The sequence below is a fragment of the Tupaia chinensis genome, unplaced genomic scaffold (assembly GCF_000334495.1).
Source record: "Tupaia chinensis unplaced genomic scaffold, TupChi_1.0 Scaffold140218_1, whole genome shotgun sequence".
NCBI classification, from domain to species: domain Eukaryota; kingdom Metazoa; phylum Chordata; class Mammalia; order Scandentia; family Tupaiidae; genus Tupaia; species Tupaia belangeri.
Genome location: NW_006200097.1, coordinates 1,936,214 through 1,946,058, shown reverse-complemented (window position 1 = coordinate 1,946,058; position 9,845 = coordinate 1,936,214). Strand labels below are relative to the sequence as shown.

The 9,845-nt window shown below is 38.0% G+C and overlaps 1 long non-coding RNA gene across 3 annotated transcripts in view; it reads right to left on the bottom strand.

The window, feature by feature from the left end:
• Positions 1-2,513, bottom strand: part of LOC102495814 (uncharacterized) — a 23,243-nt gene extending 20,730 nt beyond the window's left edge. For 2 of the 3 annotated variants that reach the window (XR_336612.1, XR_001371442.1), the window contains exons 1-2: positions 2,399-2,513; positions 1,491-1,566 (exon numbers count right to left, since the gene is read on the bottom strand). This is a non-coding gene — a long non-coding RNA (uncharacterized LOC102495814). The remainder of the gene's footprint in view (positions 1-1,490; positions 1,567-2,398) is intronic. The other variant, XR_001371440.1, reaches the window with a different exon arrangement.
• Between the last annotated feature and the right edge of the window lie 7,332 nt (positions 2,514-9,845).

Below are 9,845 nucleotides of genomic sequence, written 5' to 3'. Positions count from 1 at the left end.
GGAGTTATTTTTTTTTCCTCTTTTTCCCTTTTTTTTTTTTTTTTTTTTTAAGAGAGATGTTTTGCTATAGGGCATGTGTCCTCACTGGAGGTACAGAGATAGAAAGCAAGAAATCACTCCCCAGTGGGATGGCCACACCACAGTTTCTTCTACTCTGTTCTCCTCTAGGGATTTTGGGAATGCACACACACACAACCAGTGTGAGTTTTAAGCCACCGGGTCCAGGATTTGAACCTCAGTTAGCTACATGGGAGTCCAGTGATCTAACCATTATGCAATCTGCTGATCCAAGTCTCTTTACCTCTTTCTAATCCAATGTTTAAACTCATTTATTGTTTAACGTAGCTTATTGTCATTTTAGTTTTCAAATTTTCTTGAGTTTTTTATAGCCTCTTATGTCTTGCATATATTTTAGACCCTTCTTTTGGAAGTATATCAAACATTCTTATTTTATATCTAGCATGTGAGGATTTTAATACCTGGAGTTTTTTGTGTTCCTAATTCTGAAATATTATTTCCACTCAGTGCCCAAGTAAAAAGAGATTTTTAAAATTTTTTTATTTATTAATTTTTTTTTTGCTACCCACTCCTAGGAGGAAATTGTAACTCAAGGGAGTTTCAGCTTTATGTGTGGAACGTAATCTGACTTTCCACCTTAGGTTTTGTACACTTCCTTCTATGCCTTCCGGGGCTCAGCAGATTCCTCAAGGTCTAAGCTGCCTTATGCTCCTGCTATCTCCCGTCTTCCCATAGCACTTCGTTTTGGCTTTGGCATGTTACATACTTTTTTGGCCAATTTTTGATGCACTTAAATGATTCTAAATATGTGAAAGCACATAAAAACACATATAGAATATTTCAGTTCTTTTCAGGAAGTTTTTTCAGGGTGCCTTATTAGTCTAACATATTGCAGAAAATGCTCATCCCGAATTAAACTAAAACTGTGTTGCCAATTTTATTTAGGAGAAAATGAGAAAAAGCAGTGATTTGAATTCAAAGATATCATTAAATGAAAGTAGCAAGTAAAATCCCTCAGGATAGGAAGAAGATACATCTTTGATTTGTCTTCAGAGCTTCATAATATGCCTAAGACATAATAAAGCATTATATATAATGATTGAATAAAGTAATGCAAGCATTTATATTGCATTAGAAGCTTCAAATGGTTTGATCAATATAATTCATTATTAAATGTATTTGGGTATATATTTGGTTCCTAGATACACACACACACACACATACACACGCATGCACAGACACATACTGCTTAGTAAACATACACACACACATATACATATGTAATATGTAATATATACATATATATGTAGGTATCTGCATTTACTAAGTGGTTTTCATACTATAATGTAGTCACAGTTATTGCTACACTTAATATTTCTGATAAGGAATTAAGCAGCTTCTATTACCAGGCAGGAGAAAATTCGACAACTTTGATTAGTACTACCCATTTTAGATCTGAATTCTAAACTTACCGTAACTTTAGGTGATGAATCACTTGCTCACATAAATTTTATCCATGGAACTTTACCTTGGCTCTGCTTCTGGGAGCTGAAGAGAAGATACAGTATTTGTTGAACATAAGAATCACCAAATGGAGGAGAATTGAGAAAAGGAAGGTCTTTACCAGTGGCATTCCCCTCACAACTTAGGAACTCTTCAAAACTTGATGGTGGGACCAGCAGTTAGCATAATGGCTATGTCGCTGGACTCCCACGTAGTTGACTGTGGTTCGAGTCTCAGACCCGGTGGCTTGGAATCACGCCAGGTGCGTGTGCGTGCGTGCCCAAGATCCGAAGAGGAGAATGAAGGAGAAGGGATTGTGGCATGGCCATCCCCCCTGGGGGGTGATTTCTCGCTTTATGTCTCTCTGTCTCTCTCTGTCTGTCTGGCGAGCGCACATGCCCTATAGCAAAAACCTCTCCAAAAAAAGAAAAAAAAAACTTGATGGTAAAGGGTGATATGGAAAAAATAAGAGTTCAGAAATTTTGTTAGGTCAGGTCTTGAAGTGTATGGCTAATTCTGACTGGATAAGTAGACCAAAAAATACATTACTTTGGGATCAAGAATTGCTACAAAGCCTAGTGAGGTGAGTTTTATGCACATGAGGACAAAATGTCTGCCAATTGACTAATAAGTCCAGCCATGTTTACTTGTTTAAGTGACTGCCCACATTTCATCCCTTTCTTTGACCTTCACCATTGGAAGGGATAAGAATTAGACTAATTCTTTGTTCAGTGAAAAGAAAGTAAAAAAAAAACAAAAACAAAAACAAAAAAAACCTATTCACTTGAGCCACTCAAGAACTCGGCAAGCAATTACTACAAAAGGAGGCCTGGGCTAGTTTCTTGCCCTATCAAGGGGTAGAGGAAATTTCCAGTACCTGACTCCAGCTTCACCCTGGAACCAGCAGCCTCCATTCTGCCTGCTTCGTCCTGGCAGAGCTGTGTGCTTCCACTGAATCAGCATGCTGACATGCAGCTCTGCCCCGCTGCAGCCACCACCCACATCATCTCTATCAAGGAGCACTGTGTATTCTTGCCAAACTCCCAAAAGAGTTTAGAAATAAAGACTTAATTTTCTGGAGGCCTGGCTTCATGGCCTCAGTGAACATCTTTCCAACTATTTCTTTTGTTTGCTTGAGAAACTCCCACCTTCCTCTAACAGTCCACTGCTACTCAGAAAGCAACATGGAGCCCTACAAGGAAATCTGTCCACCATCTGATTTAGGATGTGTACAGTGTATACGCACTGTCAAATAACAAGCAGAGGTGTATTTCTATGGGTAGGGCTAGAGAAAGATAGAGGTTTAATGGTCAGAACATAAAGCCATTAATGCAAATTCCAGTATTTCTTTCAAAACCTGCCAGCATCTTCACTCTTTAATTTCTTACTTGATTTGTGACTTTAAGCTAATTACATAGGCATTTTGGACTTAAAGTTTCTCTGTAGATCGAAAGAAAGATATTTTTGCAAAATCATTTTTATTTCCCTGCAAGGTATGTCCATACTCAGTGCATTGTCTATTGTACAAAGGAACTTAAAAAAATTTAGTGGAAAAAATAAAATTAGAGGATGAGTTTATTTCAGTGCAATGCAATTAGAATACATGCATAACATTTATAAAATATGTATTTTCCATGAACTTTTTGAAGACTTATGTAGTTTTGGCTGCACACACTTTTAGAACCTCCTACAAAACCCTAACTTGTAGGGTAGTAGGTGTAAAGTAAGCTGCTTAAAGAGAGGAGATCTTGAACAGTATTACACAGAGTGTAACATGGCATCCATGACTCTGCTAGGTGGGTGAAACCATTTTCCCTTTTGATCCCAATCATGAATATAGATGCAAAAACCTCACCACCCCTGTTATTACAAATGACATGACATTCTTCTTATTTAAGGCTGAATAGTACATAAAACTCTGCGCGGTAATAAGGGCAAGCAGAGGAGGTAGTGGAAGGAGAGCAATCCACAGTAGCTGTGGTTTCATGAGGAAGCTTTGGATGTAGTTTGCATGTGATGTTATACCAGCAAAGGTGGCCAAAAACCTTGTGGAGGGAAAATACTGGTCCCACAGCTCCTATCTTTGGTACAAAGGGAAAGAACAGAAGATCCGTGCCTTTGTCCATTTATCTGTGAGACTCTCTGCAATTAAACTCTTATTTCACTAGGCAGGTAGCACAGGCAGCAAATTAATTCATGAAGTAATCCAATAAATACCCCAGAGAACATTTATGGGGACATCCAACACGTATTAAGCTATAGTATTCACAAGGGGAAATCCTACCTCTGGTTATCTGTTCACTGATTCTGTAGTTAAGAGAATGGAAAGGAGGAGGAAGGATGGAACATTTCTCAGACAAGACCCACGAGATCTTCATTGGCAGGATAGTTAGGCTCACCGGCTCATTTTAGTTTGGCCAGTTTGTGGTTTTCATTTAATCATTTTAACCAAGAGACCTCTGATTGGTGAACAGAATCATTAATGAAACTCATGAGAAAGATGAAGTAAACCAAAATTTTGCTGTTGTTTTGTTTTTGAAGGTTTTTGCTGTAGGACACGTGCTAACTGGAGAGATACAGAAAAAGGGAAAGTGAAAATCCACCCCCCCCCCATCCCCCAGGAGGATACCATGCCACAACCTCTTCTCATCAATTCTCTTCCTGGTATTTTGGGCATCCCGGAATGATTTTCAAGCTGCCAGGTCCGGGACTCAAACCATGGTTGGCCATGTAGGAGTCCAGAGCCTTAACCACCACACCACCTGCTAGCCCCTCCAAAGTACTTATTTTATTAACTAGAGTTTAGGCATAAAAATGCCAAAGAGATTAATAATCATATAATCTGATTGTATCATTTTCTTTAAAAGTATGCTCTTTCATCTTCTAGCATGAATAATTATTAAGAAGAAGTTTGCTTTCATTCTTTTTGTTCTTCTTTATGTAATGTGTCTTTTGGGGAGAGGATATCTGGCTGCTTTTGAGACAGTTTTAATTGTTGATTTTTAGTAGTTTGAGCATGGCATGTTTTTGTATCTGGCAGGATAGTTAGGCTCACCGGCTCATTTTAGTTTGGCCAGTTTGTGGTTTTCATTTAATCATTTTAACCAAGAGACCTCTGATTGGTGAACAGAATCATTAATGAAACTCATGAGAAAGATGAAGTAAACCAAAATTTTGCTGTTGTTTTGTTTTTGAAGGTTTTTGCTGTAGGACACGTGCTAACTGGAGAGATACAGAAAAAGGGAAAGTGAAAATCCACCCCCCCCCATCCCCCAGGAGGATGACCATGCCACAACCTCTTCTCATCAATTCTCTTCCTGGTATTTTGGGCATCCCGGAATGATTTTCAAGCTGCCAGGTCCGGGACTCAAACCATGGTTGGCCATGTAGGAGTCCAGAGCCTTAACCACCACACCACCTGCTAGCCCCTCCAAAGTACTTATTTTATTAACTAGAGTTTAGGCATAAAAATGCCAAAGAGATTAATAATCATATAATCTGATTGTATCATTTTCTTTAAAAGTATGCTCTTTCATCTTCTAGCATGAATAATTATTAAGAAGAAGTTTGCTTTCATTCTTTTTGTTCTTCTTTATGTAATGTGTCTTTTGGGGAGAGGATATCTGGCTGCTTTTGAGACAGTTTTAATTGTTGATTTTTAGTAGTTTGAGCATGGCATGTTTTTGTATATTTTTTTTAGGATTATTGATTTCTATCTGGCTTTTACTTAATGCAGATGCGTCATTTAAATTTTTTTTAAGCTTATGTATATATTTCTTGTGTGTGTGAGGGAGAAAGACTCTAGTGGGTGTTCACCCCATGATATACTCAGCAGACCTTCAAGAATATATGATAGGGACCAGCAGTTAGCGTAATGGCTATGTCGCTGGACTCTCATGTAGCTGACCATGGTTCGAGGCCTGGACTCGGTGGCTTAAACTCACGCAAGGCACATGTATGTGTGTGCCCGAGATCCCAAGAGGAGAATGGAGGAGAAGGGATTGCAGCGTGGCCATCCTCCCAGAGGGTGATTACTTGCTTTCTATCTCTCTGTCTCTCTTTGTCTTTCTGGGGAACACATGTGCCATATAGCAAAAATCTCTCCAAAAAAAAAAGAGAGAGAGAGAGTATATAATAAAATACTTTAAAATAATAAACCCCAACAAACATTTAAAATATTTAGCCATATAAATATCAAAGTCAATGGAGAGATTCAGCAATATATAAAATCATGGTTCTATTATTCATATATGCTTCATAGAGTACATTTCCTTTTAGAAATATCCATGAGAAAAACAGCTACATAGAAGATACATACAGACTGAGTAATCAAAGAAATTCAAAGTGGAAAAATAAACTATTTTTCCATCTGTCAAACTGATAAAAATCAAAACTAATGATAACTAATGATGAAAAGATGGAAATAGTGTGGGGGGAGTTTTTTATGTATTAATGGTAACATGAGCAACTGATAATTTTTGGAGACTAATTTGGAAATACATAATAAAAGTTTTTTATTTTCATTTTGCTAGAGGGTGTGTGCTCTCTCCAGAGAAAGAGCAGAGGAAGCATCCCCGTGGGAAATGTGGTCACACCACGATCCTTCTCCTCCTTTTAGAAAATTGGGCACACATGCCCAGTACCTGGAATATTTCTCAAGCCTCTGGGTCTAAGACTCGAACTACATGGTTGGCCATATGGGATCCAGCTGCTTTAACCAGCAAGCCATGGAGCTGGCCTTATAATAAAAACTTTAAAATTTATTTCCTTCAACACTGTAATTTATCTCATAAGAAGATCCTCTAAAGAAATGATCATAAACAAAAGGAATCATTAATTAAAAAGTTTATAGCTGTCTTATTTAAAAGTTACAAATGTAAACATATTAAAAATACAGTCGCTTACATTATTATATAGTACTTCTACCTGAATATAGTGAAAAAATACGTAGAAATATGTAACAATATAATAAATAGAGGATAATTTCTATTCTTAGTAGAAATTAAGAATTTCTTAATTTCTTATGGTCTTACATGCAAGTGGCTATTAATGACTCCTACAGCTTATGCCACATGTATTTATCTTTCCTCTTTTGTATTTCCTAAAACTATAACCATTATTTTGAATTTTTTAGAGTAATAAACACAAACAAAATAAAGAAACCCAAGAACTGAAATCAGATTAGAAAATTTTTGAAGTTAGGTGGGATTCAAGTAAAAGTGAAAGGAAAATTACAGAGCACTGTGCTTAATTTTCTCATATCACTTTTCAGGGTACAATATTTCTTTTTTCTCAGTATCAGAAGTATCAGTTACCTGAATTTTCTTTGCCATCATATCTAATTTCTTAATAATTATCTAATTTCTTTTCTTTCTTTCTTTTTTTTTTTTTGGAGAGGTTTTTGCTATAGGGTATGTGCACTTGCCAGACAGACAGAGAGAGACAGAGAGACAGCACCCCCCAGGGGGGATGACCACGCAGCAATCCCTTCTCCTCCATTCTCCTCTCGGGATCTTGGGCATGCACGCACATGCGCCCAGTGTGAGTTTAAGTCACCAGGTCCGGGACGTGAACTGCGGTCGACTACATGGGAGTCCAGCGACATAGCCATTATGCTAACTGCTGGCCCCCAATTTATTCATATAGTTCTTGACTTCATATATGTGATTGCCTCTTCATATGACCACACATTTCTAATGTCATTGTTATAGAGAGAATACAAAGATAATTCACTCTCGTATATACTAACTTAATTTTTTCCACCTGCTAGCATGTGATGTTACACATACATGTATGTGCTATTTTCAGTACTGCTCTAAGTTTGTGGTCTTCAAAGAATTCTGATAATCACAATGATTCTCATGAATCTTTTTCTTTCTTTGTTTTTGAGAGAGCTTTGTAAAATTTTTTATTTTTTTAATTTTTTTGTTATAGGGCACATGTGCTTATTAGGGAAACAAGAGACAGAAAACTAGAATTCACCCTCCAGGGGGGATGGCCCTGCCCCAGTCCCTTTTCCTCTGTTTTTCTCTCAGGTTCCTGGGCATGCACACACATGCACCCCATGTTAGTTTAAGCCACTGGATCTGGGACTTGAACCACAGTTTACTACGTGGGAGTCCAGCAACATAAGCATTACACCATCTGCTGGTCCCCACATTCATATTTTTTTTGCAGTTTATTTCTGCTCTGAGAAAGAGAGAGAGAGAGAGAGAGAGAGAGAGAGAGAGAGCATTCTCAATAGATCCTGATTCTGCCATCCACTTCCAGGTTTTGCTAGCATCAAGCCATGGACCGATACATGCCTGGGGTACTCGGGTAGATATCTGGAACTGGGAACCTTCCTATATGGAATTGCCTTTCAGTGTGTCATGTGTTACCATGGTGACACCAGCCTCCACCTCCCTACCCCCAATACGCATACTTTTAATCCCAAAGGCTGTAGGATACATTTTATATTGCAGTATATCTTAAAACTTTGTGCCATGATAAATGAGTTTGCTCAGAGGGCCCTAGGAGTATTTCTGGAAAGAGTCTTGGGACACCAGAAATAACTCTACATGGAAGTGACTATGAATGGCATAAATACTGAACTAAATATATCACTAATTTATCTTGCCTTTCTCTGGCTACTAAAAGTGCCCATGGCTACTTTAATCCTTCTTGATAATAGAGAACATGTTAAAGGGAAGATACAGGGAATGGCAGGAGACTGAGGGTTTTGCCCATTTTGATTAAATCATCTCAGCTTGGCAAATTTTATAAAAATGAATGACGATCTGAACACACTGCCACAGCTCCTCTTAGAGTCTTGAATGAGACATTTACAAGTCTGGGCACCATGGTGGGTGAGATCCGTGAACTTCATGGTAAACTTCTTTCTGGAAGTTCAGATGGCAGATGGGTGACCCAAAATCCTGGGACATTGAGAACATACCGAACAGAGACCACACACCACCTCTGAGATCCTGTGCAAACCTCCATCAATACAGATACAACAACAGAGAAAAATATTCTATAATAACATCGGTAGGAGTGTGTAATTCTTCCTGGAAAAAAATTGGCAAAGTTATATTATGAATAGCACCTTAAAATATGAAAGATTTTACATAGTAGATAAAAGGAATTATCTTAGTGAAACAATACCTGTCTATGCGGATTTCACAATATCCTGAACATTCAGGAATTTTAGAAATAAAATCTTCCACTCTGCAAATACTGGTTTTAGTGAATAAAGGATACTGTTTACCTGTCTTCTGAGAAAATTTTTTCTTTGCCATATTCATATTGTTTGGATACATATGAGATGCTACCATTGGACAATCTCCAGGGCAGCCCAAGGCTCTGCAAGAGCAGGCCTGGAAGGAATATGTGATGTTTTCTCTGTCTTAAATTGATCCTTTTGGAGTTAATTTAGAATTTAAGGACAATCTATTCCCCTTAGGCAAAAAAGAATTTACTCATCTTCCAGATTCCTTATACAATCAAAAGAAAACAGACTATGCCCATTGAATGAACACTATGAAGCACATTTTCCCAAAAGCCATGCGTTTGTGAACATAGATTCCACATTCAAAATGATTAAACCAGGTAAGTATCTACAACCGGTGAGTTATTTCTGGATGACAAATGAAAAATATGTCAGAGCCACAGAAATGCAAAGAATGAAGTAGAGAAGTACTCTTCTCTGAAATAGAGGTATGCAAGGCAAAGTGACCTTAAAATCAAATATGAGGGTGAAGGTGTCTTAGGGGTAATGTGGGAAAAACATGAGTGTGTGAAAATCACAGGCAACACATTAGACAGACCAGTTGTTGCAATTTAGCAGTATTTGTGACTTACTGTGTATAGGAAGCTGGATTCTTTTGAGAGAACATTATCAATATTCCAAGAGAATTATCTATTTTTTCTGTGTTTCTTCTGAGTGGAAAACAATATATATCAAATTCTAAAACGGTTGGTGATCAGGGCCAGCAGGTAGCATGGTGGTTAAGGCACTGGTTTCCCACATGGCCAACCTAAGTTCGAGTTCCAGATCCATTGGCTTGAGATACACCAGACATGTATGTGTGCATGCCCAAAATCCTGAGAGGAGAATAGAGGAGAGGGATTATAGCATGGCCATCCCCTCAGGGGGTGCTTTCTTGCTTCGCCTCTCACTGTCGCATTGTCTCTCCAGCAAGTGCACACAACCTATAGCAAAAAAAAAAAAAAAAAAAGTTTAAAACACAAAACAAAAACACTCCTGAGGATCTTCAAAGTGTCAATCATTGTCTTTATTTATAGGCTCATGAGGATTCACCTTTAGTATAAATCAGTTATGC